Source organism: Nelumbo nucifera, chromosome 6, assembly GCF_055504915.1.
Source record: "Nelumbo nucifera cultivar China Antique chromosome 6, China Antique-T2T, whole genome shotgun sequence".
NCBI classification, from domain to species: Eukaryota; Viridiplantae; Streptophyta; class Magnoliopsida; order Proteales; family Nelumbonaceae; genus Nelumbo; species Nelumbo nucifera.
Window position 1 is genome coordinate 41,567,564 of NC_142654.1, and position 12,969 is coordinate 41,580,532.

At 38.5% G+C, this 12,969-nt stretch overlaps 1 pseudogene; it reads right to left on the reverse strand.

Moving 5' to 3' along the window:
- Window positions 1-8,743: 8,743 nt before the first annotated feature.
- LOC104610658 (brassinosteroid-responsive RING protein 1 pseudogene) lies at window positions 8,744-9,893 on the reverse strand (annotated as a pseudogene).
- Window positions 9,894-12,969: the final 3,076 nt, after the last annotated feature.

Consider the following 12,969-nt stretch of genomic DNA (forward strand, 5'->3'; position numbering starts at 1 on the left):
AGATGTATGGTATTTATAGATGGGATGTTTATATTAGAGTGGAGTTCTACAAGAATTGAGAGATTGTACAGAGAAGAGGATAATCACAAGATGGATGAGTTACAGTAGGATTAGGATAGAGATTATCCTAAGTAGGGATTATCCTAGGAGGATAGATCCGGATCTCCAGAGGACTCTTGGTTCTCATTATCCTTAACAAATAGAGAACACCAAAGAGAGTTATAATCATTCAACAACCTCCAAGAGACCTTAGAAAGGAGAGACCAATTGAAACATTTCAAGTCTCTGAAGCCTAGACCCCCCCCCCCCCCCCACTCTTTGCTATTACTCAACCGGTTCCGATCAATCCATTTCAGCTTAAATTCATTCTTCTTTTAGCCGCAAAATAATTAGCAAATTTTCCATTTAGTTTGCAAATGACATTAGGAATTCTAAAGTACTTCATGTAAAAAATAGAAGTGAGACTAATTACTGCTTGCATGGCTAAGAGACCCACTTTTCCAACCTTGAATTTTGTTGTTTATCCTATCTACCATCTCAACAAACAACATTTGTTGAGATGGTAGATAGGAAGACCAAGATATGTCAACTAATTTTTTTCCTTCCTCAATACCTAGCATTCTAGAGAGAATTTCCTAAATTTCGGGGGGGGGGGGGGGGTTATTTCTACTAAAAGAAACCTCAGACATGCAAATTAATTTTTTTTTTTTGAAAGGAAATGTAAAATTTTATTGAATAAGAGGAGAAAAGGATACAACAACTTCCTGGTTAGAGGAGGCTTAGCCAAGAAAAAAAACTATAACTTATAGATTTCACAAGGGTTGAGAAAAATGTAGCTGAGGCACATTTAGATGCTTAAACTCATAGTTTGTAGACACCTAAGAAATCAACTTACTTACAACTTGCACTAGTTCATCTAAAATTTTCAGATTGTTAACGAAAACTTTGTTATTTCAAGACCAAATCGATACTAGAACAACTACAGTGATGGTTTTCCAAATTAACTTCTCTTTCTTCTTCAAGCTCGGTATCTTCCAGCAACATATCAGATCTTTGATAGAACTTGTCATGACCCAACAGACACCAACAACTTTGAGGAAGTGATCCCACACCTTAGAAGAGATAGGACAATGGATACTTAGGTGATCAACAGATTCAGGAAATAGACCATACCAAATTTGGGAGTTGCATCCCTCTCCTTTCCAAGTTGACTTTAGGCCCCCGTTCGCATTTCAGCAAGTTATTTATCCGGGTAAATGCACTTACCCAGGTAATTGTTTCCTAGGAAAGATTTATCCGGTAAGTGCATTTATCCATGTTCTTTTATTTCCCATGTAACTAAGGTAATGACCATTTTATCCATAAAAATCCATTATTACAAGGGGCATTTTTGTCCCTTTCAAGTATTGGCAACTTTCCCCCAAGGTGGGAAAGTTATTTACCCACCTAGGAGATGGGTATCACTTACCTGGGTGAGTTATTCCCAGGAAAATAAACTTTCCCTAATCCCCACAAAAATCTGAAAAATAAACATGGGATCTTTGGTCAATGGGAATCAAAATCCCATTGAGCAATTTTCCCCCCTCTCAAAATCCAGAAAAAGAACGCCCCCTTAGATGCACTTGTTCAACACCATAACCTAGACCAAGAAATTTGATTTCAAAGGACTGATTGGGTTCCAAATCTGTTTGCTAGGGAAATCATTGGATTTGAACTGTTGAGTTTGGTTATTAGGAACTTGATTGAAAAATAGCCATCTCCACTCCATTTCCACCTCCACTCATCCTCTAGATTGGCATCAATAGATTTCCCTTGTAAGAGTTGTATTCTTCGCAAAAGCACACTAGGAGCAATCAACGTGCTAAAGGCGATATACCAAGCACTTAAAGAATATACAATAAGCCACATACATTAAGCTAATGGGTCGGAATTGATGCATATCACTTAGGGGCCTCAACATTTAGGAATGAGAGTAATACTTATGAAGTAACTACTATCAAGAACCATTGCCTAGAAAACCAGTCTTCGAGACGAGATCAAGACCAACAATATCCCAAAACTTTGGAAAAAAAGATGGCTGAAAATCACTTGGGCCTTGGTTGGGCCTTCAAGGGCCTAGTAGAAAAGACAACACTTCAAATTTCATTTGGGGATAAAGGTTCACAAAGAAAATTGCTTATTTCTAGGGGTGGATTCGAGCCGAGCCGAGCCAAATAGTACGAGGCTCAAGCTCAGCTCAAGACTGTTCCACAAGGCTTGAGCTCGAGCTCGATTTTGAGAAAAAAATATTTTAAAAAATAAAAAATTATATATAAAAATATTTTATATTTGATATTTAAAAATTAAGAATTATAATATATATATATATATATATATATATCTATATATATATATTAAAGCCTGCTTGCAAGCCTCACAAGCTAAGCTCTAATAGGCTCGAGCTCGGCTCATTTCATAATCGAGCCAATGAATTAGGCTCGAGCTCGAACTCGAACTTGGTTGAAACCAAGCTGAACCAAACTTTTCACGAGCCAAGCTTGAATAACTCATAAAAAGCTTGACTCGTTACCACCCCTACTTATTTCCTCAAAGAGAGCAGGGGTAATGTTGTTAATAATTCCATTGTCTAAAGTAGAAAAATAGTTAATAATTACCTCCTCAATTTCTGACTCTAAATCAACCATGGGGCCATGTCTATTTCTGATATAGTGTAGGTGATCCCTTTTCCATCGAGTAATGGTTGGCTAGTGGAAGAAGTTTGTGTTTCGGTTACCTTCTTTGAGCCCGCAAAACTCTAGGAGTTCTTATCCTTTCAATTCCTAATCCAACTGCTTCCTTAAAGCAGCTACTTGATGGAAGTCAGTAGGATAGGAGGTCTCATCATAAAGCTCTTTCAATTAAGACTTTAGAGCATTAATTTGATGCTCAATATGCCTAAACAAGGCTCTATTCCAACACTTCAAAGCTTGCCTAGACCTACTTAGCTTAGTTTATAAAATTGACCACAATATGAGGACTATGCATATGTCATTGGGCTGCATTTTAGCATTTACTAGAAGAGCCCTGTGTAATGTACAGGCTAGTGCTAAAAGATGATCATGCTTTATAGGGGAGTGATTACAGGTTTTCTTATAAAATGGAAACTGGATCAGTTGTTAGTAGCCCATGTTTTATTTTATTTTTAAATAAAAAATCATAAAAATCTATGGTGGTAAGGAAGCTAAGGAGAATAGAATACCCCTATTTTTGAGAGTGTAAAACTTTTCTTTGAATAAAATACTTCAATTTTTGAGTTTGGTCCTCAACTGTAAAAACAGAAATGTAATTTGAACAATTTTTTTCCTCATTCAAATCCCTCTCATTAAATCTTATATTTAAGGTATTAGCTCCTATTAACATCCATTCAATCCTATTCTTGACTAGAATATCCCTGTTTTTGAATTTGGTCCTCTTTAATTATGAGGGCACAAAATGTAATTTGAACTACTACATTATTTTCCTCATTCAATTCCCTCTCATTAAGTTTTATATTTAGGGTATTAACTCCCATTCTTTCACTGACTCCTATATTAATTAAAAATATTAAAGAAAAGTAAGTGCAGCAAATAATAATTATTTTTATTGATGATAAAATTAAAATACAAATTTAAAATCATCCCAAAAATGCAGTTATTTTTTCATTTGGTGGCGAGCCAAAAATTCAATTTTTTGTGTCAAAATGTGTCAACCCTTGATATCATAGTTAAATAATAATAAAATTAGAAAGATAGAAACACAAAAAAAACATATAAAAATATCAAAAATGTTTTTTGGTATATCTAATATCATATATTTATCATATTAAACAAAAATAAGTGTAAAGAATATGAATAATTTTTATAGACATAAATATAAAAAAATATAAAGAATCTTGAAAACATATTATTTACTATCATTATAAAAAAAAATGCCATATACAAATATGTGATGCAGGCTGGTGTTAAAAAGATACCCATGTTATATTCTGTTTCTTAACTAAATTGGTTGTGGGTAAGCTTAAGGAGCCTCATATTTAATTTTTGGGTTCAACTATGATAACCGAAGAACTTACCACCAATCAACTGATATCATAAAAATGGTAACCACCAATCAAGTGGATATTCATTGTCTTTCTGGCATCATAGATTTTCTTTAATTTTTTATTTTTATAATTAAAAAAAAAAACCCATAAAATTGTAAGGTGGGTAAGATAGGGTAGGCTGACGTGGAAAACTTTTAGAATACAGTATAGATGAGTGGAGACGGATCTAAAAAGTTATTCTACAGTTGAGATAATTGTTATTTAGCTGAAAGTATTCAAACAAGCTAATTTTCGTTCTTCTTTCTGGTAACAAAGATCGGTCTTCCCTCGCATGGTGTTGTGCTTAGTGCTATTTTTAAACTTGTCAACATATTCATCCGAAACATCGAACACGTACGCGGTTACAATTGTTTAGAAATTCTTGACGCGGTGCTCAGTACTATTCTTTGACGATGGTTCCTGCCGCCCATTACGTTATATTATCTCTCCTTTTCGAGCTCGCATCGTCTGTCCCCTGTGGACAGAATTTTTTCTGTCCCAACCAATAACATCCGAACACACCACCCTCTCCCTCTTTTGTTCGAAACTGACGGAGTCTAGACCTAACGACAGTCTGGGATTCCAGAAAATTATCAAATTCAATTCACCCGCTTTTTTTCATTCCCTTTCCATTCTCTTTTCCTCCCTAGTCCCTCCCCACCGTTTCTTCACTCTCATCGCCACACAACGAATATCTACCGCCGTCCGAGATGCCTCTGCAACCCTCGCGGCTGTAACTTTTTCATTCCCTCTCTTCTCTTCTCCTCCCTCAACCGTCGGCGACGGCAAGGTTCCTTCATTATTCTACGTCATGGGAGAGGCTTCTACTTCATTGTTTCAGGGCGTTAATACTCTGCTTGACTTATCTAATGTTGTATCTGAATCCTGTACCCGCCTTTAAGATAACAACAGATTCTGGAAACGGAAACGGATTTTCCTATTGCCTTAGGTAATAAACTTTGGCACCATTTTTTGTTTGTCCTCTGCTGCTCCAGTTTATGGTTATACCATTCGAGCCTTTTTATCTAGGCACATCGCATCTGGGGTGCTGATTGAATTTGCTGCTTGAAATAATTACAGTGTTATGCTAAGCAGGCACTTGGGGAAGTAAACCCAGAGCTTCTTGACACTCAGGTCAACCCGGCTGTGTGGAAAATCAATGGCCACATGGTGTTAAAAAGGAAACAAAACTTGGAGGCTCCTTGCAGAGGCCTCCCTCTCTGAAGGGAGGGAGGTGATGGCTCTGATTTTTGAACCCGTTGCTTGCAATGTCGATGCAAATGGAAGCATTGCTCAAAGCATTGGAGAGAAAGCAGCTGATGGGAATCAAGGAATCAACACAACGATGACTCATGGGAAGCAGGAATGCCTTGTCCAGTATTAGTTGATGTGTGCAAAGAACTGGGTGATTGTGGTAGATGTATCGTGGTCATTCCTGGTGGTAACCTAAATAAAGGAAACCGTGTTTGCTTTTCGCCATTGTCATTGTTGTTCCGATGTCTTGTCTTGGTAATCAGATGTCTTCTATGCACATCGGTTTATGCATACTGTATTGTACTAGTTCTAGATGAATTTCCCTGTACTTGAGCCTTGAGGATAGTTCTATGGTTATTTATATGGCTCTTTCTCCTGTAAAAATTAATGGATTATATATTTTCCATTGGAAGGGCCTAATTCTCTCAAAATTAATGGCTGAAACTATGCTTATAACAACATTATCATTGAGGATCATTCTGCAAATAATGATCATCAAACAATAATTCTGATAATGATGATGAGATGCCAATTATAAGAACTCTCAAAATTCAGATGGGTTAATCAAGTGCTCTAACACAGGGTACCAACGTTGTTACTCCAGTTTACAAGAGTTGAAGACTTGGAAGCAGCAGTGCAGAAGCCATAAGAGAATAGAGAGGGAATAAGAAAGGAGGGTTAATTGTATTTGATAATATTTTTTTTGGAGTCCAGACTGTCTCGTTAGGTCTGGACTCCGTCAGTTTCAAATGAAAGAGGGAGAGGGCGATCTGTTCGGTACTCATTGGTTGGGACAGACGATGCCATCTCCTTGTATTTGTATTCATTCTCACGTTTGTCAAATGTCAACTGCTGCGTCTCCGTCACCATTTTCTTGTTCACCTTATCGTCCACCTCCTAGCCACCACCCAACTACCACAAAACCACTATAATCAGCCCTGCGTCTCTGGGAACCTTTGAGATCATATTTGATTCTGCTCCAGCAATTAATGGATTTAAAAGATAAAAAGAGCTCGATCCAATAGGTCTACCTCCTCCATGCAATGTATCAACCCTGAGAAAAACTGTCATTCTCACTTTTCGATTCCCACAATCAACCGAGTCGCTGTCATGAGATGAGATGTGACACCACATACCCTGTCGCCCTCAACTATTGTCGTTGCCCTGCCATTGGAGTGTGTTTTCTGTTTTGGGTTTTATTCGTAGTATGGAAGGAAAAGTAGAGCACTTCAATTTATATATATTTTCCGAAGAAGATGAGTAGTTTCCCATGTCTGTCTGGTTCACTAGTTGATCCAAAATCCAACTCTTGGCTGTGTTGGAGGCGGCATTAATCTTCCGATTTCGTTGAAGACTGTTGTCATTCATTCTCCTTTTGACACGTTGATGTAGCCAGAAAACAAAAAAGGTCCTCACTATTCAAAGTCATGGTCCATTGTGGCGAGACTTTTAATGGAAGTAGACGATCTATGTTTAAAATGTGGACTAATGGAGGGAGCCGTCCTTAGTTTCTAGATTCATAGAAGAGAGCTATTAATTGTCATTGAAGGATGTCAATGTTAAGCCAAACCCTCCAAGACAAAGTGCAGAGGGAATCATGGTTACACTGTTGCTTTTGTGGACTGTTCATCATGTGAATAAACAGGTGGTATGTGCTCCTTCATTGGAGGAAGAGGAATAATACATGGGCATATCCTGATTTAATTGTCAAACTTGTGTCGTCAGGGTTTTTTGAAAAGCTTGTAAACTTAGTACTCTTTTCTGTTTGTTTTCTCTGTTCTTTACTTTTGCAGATTGTCGTGGAAACGGTGGGAAACAGGAAACAATTTGTCTTTTACAGAAGAGAGCCTTTGGTGAATAAAAATGGTTCCATAGTTAGACTCTCAAATATCCATTTTGCGTTTGATGAGTGGGTACTGGGTAGTTCGAATGTGAGATTTTGGGTGAATCTTGGGTGACGGCTTGCTTCTTGCTATTAATAGCAATGCTGTTTTGGGAAATCGGAATTTGAAACTCAAGGTTGGTTTACCCTCAAAGAGACAATAATCAAGATGAAGGGTTTAATTAGCTCCAACTCCTACAATATTAATTGATTTAGTATAGTTAGGTAGAGTTAGATTCAAAGTTGGACTCGATGTTTGTAGTAATAATACTTATATACTAGTTGTTTGTTAGGGTTAAGATCTATTTCTTATCTAATTCTACAACATTAATTTCGTTTTGTCTTTTTTTCATACAGATTAATTGCATTTTTCTAAACTTTACTCCCTCTTTCGTGACTTCTTATAACTCTATTATCATAAGTAGCCAAAAGGAACAAGCCCGCAGAAGAAACACACGATCAGATTATACCTATAACGTCCATAGTTGAAGATATGACATTAATCTAAATGAGTTTCTTCTTTATATGTTTTAACTTCAAAGTTAGCTCCCCCAAGTGTCTATTCTAAAGTTGGTTTCCCATTCAATAAATTTCCAATTCAGGTCTTCTCTGCACAGCGAGTGTTTGGAATTGGAATTTCAGATGCTACCCACAATGTAATTTCTATGCTAAGAACAGTAGATCACCATCCAAAACGGATTAGAAATATACAGGTTTACATCCCTTACATATATGAAAAGGTTTACCTTTGATACTAATCCATGGATTGAGTTCATTGCAGAGTGCAGACAACGACAAAGCTGGGCCGACCTCAGGAGTCAGGCCCTGGTCTTAGTTCCCTTCTTGTGTTTGATCTGGGATAGGTCATTTAAAAACATTTCTCAAAGAAATAACAAGGTTAGAAATGAAGAAAGAGATGGCCGTTTAAAAATATTGAAATAAAGACTCCTGAACCTGAGACTGAAAATCAGTTCTGGGATGATTCAGCTGCTGACCTGCAGAGCGTACAAAGGAGAAAATAATGGCTTTCGAGCACATGGCCTAGTCTGCCTTGAATTGAAAGCCTAGATCAGAGCTCAGTTCTGGAACTCAGTGGAAATGAAAGATTTCAGCAGGAAAAATGATAAAAGGAAAAAGGACAAGAGTTAAGATAGGAACATTAATGATTAATACTGGACTAGAAACACATCTCCTTGATCTCAAAATCGAAACCCATCTCGGGAAACATTCAAAAGTTTCAAATCAAGAAAAAAGAAAAGAGGGTATTTGCAGAAACAGGGGACAGGGCCCAATTTATTGCCATTGGATTAAATTAAACAGATCAAATATCTCTTTAGCTCCCATTTTCATTATTTTGTGCTTCTCCTGATTCCTCACTCCCTGCTCTTTGATCTGGCATCCCCTCCGACGGCCAGAGTAGCACTAGTTTCCGGCCAAAACTAGAAATTTGTGCCATTGAAGTCTAGCTAGAAGAGAAAAAGAAGGAAAGAAACGAAGGAAGAGAGATATTTTTACGAGACCCCAATTTCAAGTTCATAAAAAGCTATACAAAAATCCTTTTTAAGCATTTTTCACTTTTTTTTTTGGTTCATCTATATGTACGCGTATATACATATTCAGTTGCCACCCAGCAAAAACAAAACAAAACAAAACAAAATCCCTCCCATATTTCCTCGTTTTCAGAGACCAGGAGGCCTACTGGCCTAGAAAGAGCTACAAAGCGGAAACCGACGAGTACGAGTAGTCGCCATAGAAATCAGGAACCCCAGAAGCAGCCCAAAGCCGCTCGTTGAACGCCTCCTGCATCTCGTCCGGTATAAATGGAGTCCTACAAAGGGGGCAAGTCTTCTGGTCATGATCCATCCAGCGGTCCAAACAGTTCCGGTGGAAAATGTGTCGGCAGTTGGTCAGCCGCCTAATTTCTTCCTTCCCCTCGAACTCGTAAAGGCAGACGGCGCAGCTGTCCGGTGTATCCCCGTCGCTTGATACCAGGTCCTGGAACTTGACCACGGGAAGGATTTCACGGATGAGAACGGCCGACACGGAATGAAATTCGGGGACGTGGGCCGGACGGTCCGGCCAAACAATGTCGGATTCGAGAAAATCCCCCAGCCCCAGAAAGCGGAAAAACCAGGAGATGAGCTTTCTGATAAAACCCAGAAACGAAAGCGTGTGAATAAGAAGCTTTGGAAGGAAAAGCTCGGAATAACCCACCGGAAAGCCCATGTCGAACAAGCGAGCGAGACCGGAAGAGACAGAGATAGGCAGAGAGAAAAAAGAAACAGCAGAAGAAAGAGAGAGGCAGGGAAGCCCGTCTTGGGTTTGTTGATCTTCCTTTCTCGATATATTATACTACAAACAGATACAGCTCACCATCTAGACAAAAATCTGACAAGCTTCAGGAAACAGGGAGAGAGAGAGAGAGAGAGGAGAGGGAAAGAGAGAGGAGTGAAGGAAGCGGTGTGATCCAGCGTTGTTATAAAGGAGGGGGACTTCTGAAATGTCCCCAATCTTTCGAGAGAATGACGGCGAAGGGACGTTGCTCGTTGGCGTCACGAAGCTTCTCTTCTTCTCCTGCTGCTGCTCGGCTGCTCTTCCCTAGAGACAGACCCAGTCACCGAACACAGGGTAGGTAAGGTAAGTTAGAGATGTGTATGCTCTATACTGGCTCCATAGTCTTTTATATACCAATTATTATTTATTATTGTATTAGGTTGAGTTTTAATTAATAATAAATAAACGTAAATAGTTCGGATCCTCTATTTCTCCGGTCTCACGGTCTGTTCATGTTGGTATTCTCCCTCAAAGGCTCAAGCATAACGCCACCGCACCTGTAGAAGCGTAGATGACAGTAACGACTTCCGTTATTTCCGTCTCTCTTTAAAAGGCAATTCATATCATAACCACTTAACCGAAAGAATTAGGAGACGGAGATCGTTAAGGTTCCATCTCCGATACCCGACGTGAGACGATAGGCATTATAGAGGGGTAAATCGGGTCGTATCGCCCGTCGCCCGGTATGAATTTGGACTGGCCTGGCATGTTGGTCCATGGTCCGTGTTAGGCCTGGTGTTTTAGGTCCATGGACCAGGTTGGCACGGCACGATTGAACGGGCAGTATTACCCAAGGTTCACATGTTGGCACGGCCCAACCTGCAGCCCAGCTCGGCACGGCCTGACATGGCCATATATTATTATATATATATTTATATTATATAAATTATAATTATATAATAATATATATTATATAATATATTAATAAAATAAATAAGTTTTTAATTTTATTATACTAATTTATTTAATTATTGTATATATAAGTAATTTTATACATCAAAATTCATATAAAATTAAAATTTTAAGTTTTTTGTCAATTAGTTTAAATAAATAGCTTTGGCCCGGTGCACGGCCCGGCTTGGCCCAAGGCTCAGCCCACGGGCCAGCTTGGACCACGGCATGACACAAGCTTGGGTCGTGGGCCATGCCGGGCCGACCCCCCAAGTTATCCCTGGAGAGGGCGGCATGGCCCGTTTTACACCTCTAGGCCCTCGTATTTTGGGATAGGTGGCGTAACATCACTTGAATAAGCACGTGTGAATGAGAGTGCTGAATTTTTTGCTTTACTAAAATCTGGCAATTTATGAATTTAGCTGTAGATAGACCTGTTCATGGGCCAGGTGGCCCGATAGGCCGGCCCGGCCCCTGAACGGGCTTGAACGTAGTTATAGGCCCGTGGGCTTAAATTCGGGCCAAAAAGCCCGGCCCACAATAAATTCGAGACAGGCTCAGGTTTTGTCAAAATAGCCCGGCCCGGTTCGGCCTAATATTAGACTTAAAGTGAGTAATGCGATTATGTCCATTTGAATAATTTTTTTTATTTAAGAATGTAAAACTGTGTTTTAAAATATAAAAGAGGGGAAAAAAACCATCTTGTAGGCCCATTGTTCATTTAAATAGGAAAAAAAACTATCTGAATTTTTAATTCTAATTTGAATAGGGAAAATTGTTTTTTTTTTTATTAGGTCGGGCTGGGCTCGGGCTCGGGCCTATCATATTTCCCTTAATGACAAGTGAAAGCCCGGCCCGGCCTAGCCCATGAACAAGTCTGGCTGTTGATCATTAAGTATATGTTTGGCATCGATGCTGTGGATACAACACTATTTTCTGTTGATGTGTGGGTTGGAAGTACCGTTTTATGAGAAAGGAATGTCTTCTTTTTTTTGTTTGAAAATGTTGTTGTTAGGTAAGACGTTTTTTGGAGCAACAACAACGTTTTCTATTTGGTACGGATGCTTCAAGAAACGTTTTCAGCACTGATACCTATTATCTAGTGCCATGTCATGTCCCTGTCATTGTCACCTCTTGTCCCTGTTGGCAACAACAAGTTACAACTCCAGGAAATACTAAATTCGGCATTGCTCTAAGCCACACATTCCTGATTTTTAAGACGTGACTTAGAATACCGTTTTTTATGGAAAAACAATTCCAAACAAATAGATGTTTCCTAGAAAACCATTTTTTTTAATGTAATATTGATGTATCACCATTTTTTGGAGCAACAACATCGATGCCAAATAGATGCTAAAGTTATTAAATAAGGATACTGAGTTTGTAGGGTTTCCTCGGATTATGACGGTCTGAATTAGAGGTGAAAACCTGCGAGGTAGAACTAAGTAAGAGAGACCAAGATAGCACAAGTAATATCCTAGCTTGGATTTGGCAATTTATCTATCAAGTTTTTCGATATAAATTAAAGGTAATAAATGCAATTTACCTATCAAGCTTTAGAATTTACCTTTATATAGATTATGGCAACATACGGTGTCGGTGGTGATGATGAGCGATGAATCTTATGAGACACGTGTAGGTGGTTCGAGTGACATGTTCAAATGTATGTGGAGAAAGCCCGAGACCCACTATCTAACAGAGTGGACAAATTGGATGATTGCATCACTAGGTGGTTGTCATTAAGTACATGTGGTGCAGATCGAGTGTATTTCTTTTGATGTTGGACTTGCTCAGCAAAATGTGCTTCTTGATGCATTCAACTCAGCTGGGATACCAGGCTAGGACTTATTCAAGCATTGTGAGGAACCTCAGGCCAAAACCGCTGTTAGGAACATCCGAGCTGATGCCAAGGCTTCCGGTGTCACCATGTGTCAACATCCCGTTGGGGTCAATTCGACCCTTATTTAGCCTTTCTCTAATTGTAATGAGAAAAATGTAATTTTAGGAAATTAATTTTCATTCTTTCATCGAATTCTATATTATAACTAATCATATTAAATAAAAATAAGTTTGATAAAAAATAATTATTTTTATTGATAATATAAATAAAATACATTTAAAACCAACTCAAAAAATGAATTTGTTTTTCTATTTGGTGGTGAGTCAATAATAGGGGTGCAAGTTGGGTAGGTTGGGTTGGGTTTATGGTCAACCCAGGCCTGGCCCTAAAATTTGGGCTTAAGGCCCGAGCCCGAGGTCAAGACCAATTTTCCCAATCCGAGCCCAAGTCACCCTGTAATTTGATGCATTCGGGTTGGGCTCGAGCCTGGGCTGGGCTCGGGTTGGTCAATGAACCCATTCTAAAATTATACATTTATAAATGTATTTACGCAAATATATATACATATATTTAAGTATGTATGTAAATATCTATGCAAAATATCTATACAAATATGTATATATATATATATATGTAAATATGTATGCAAAATTTACATATACTCGTATG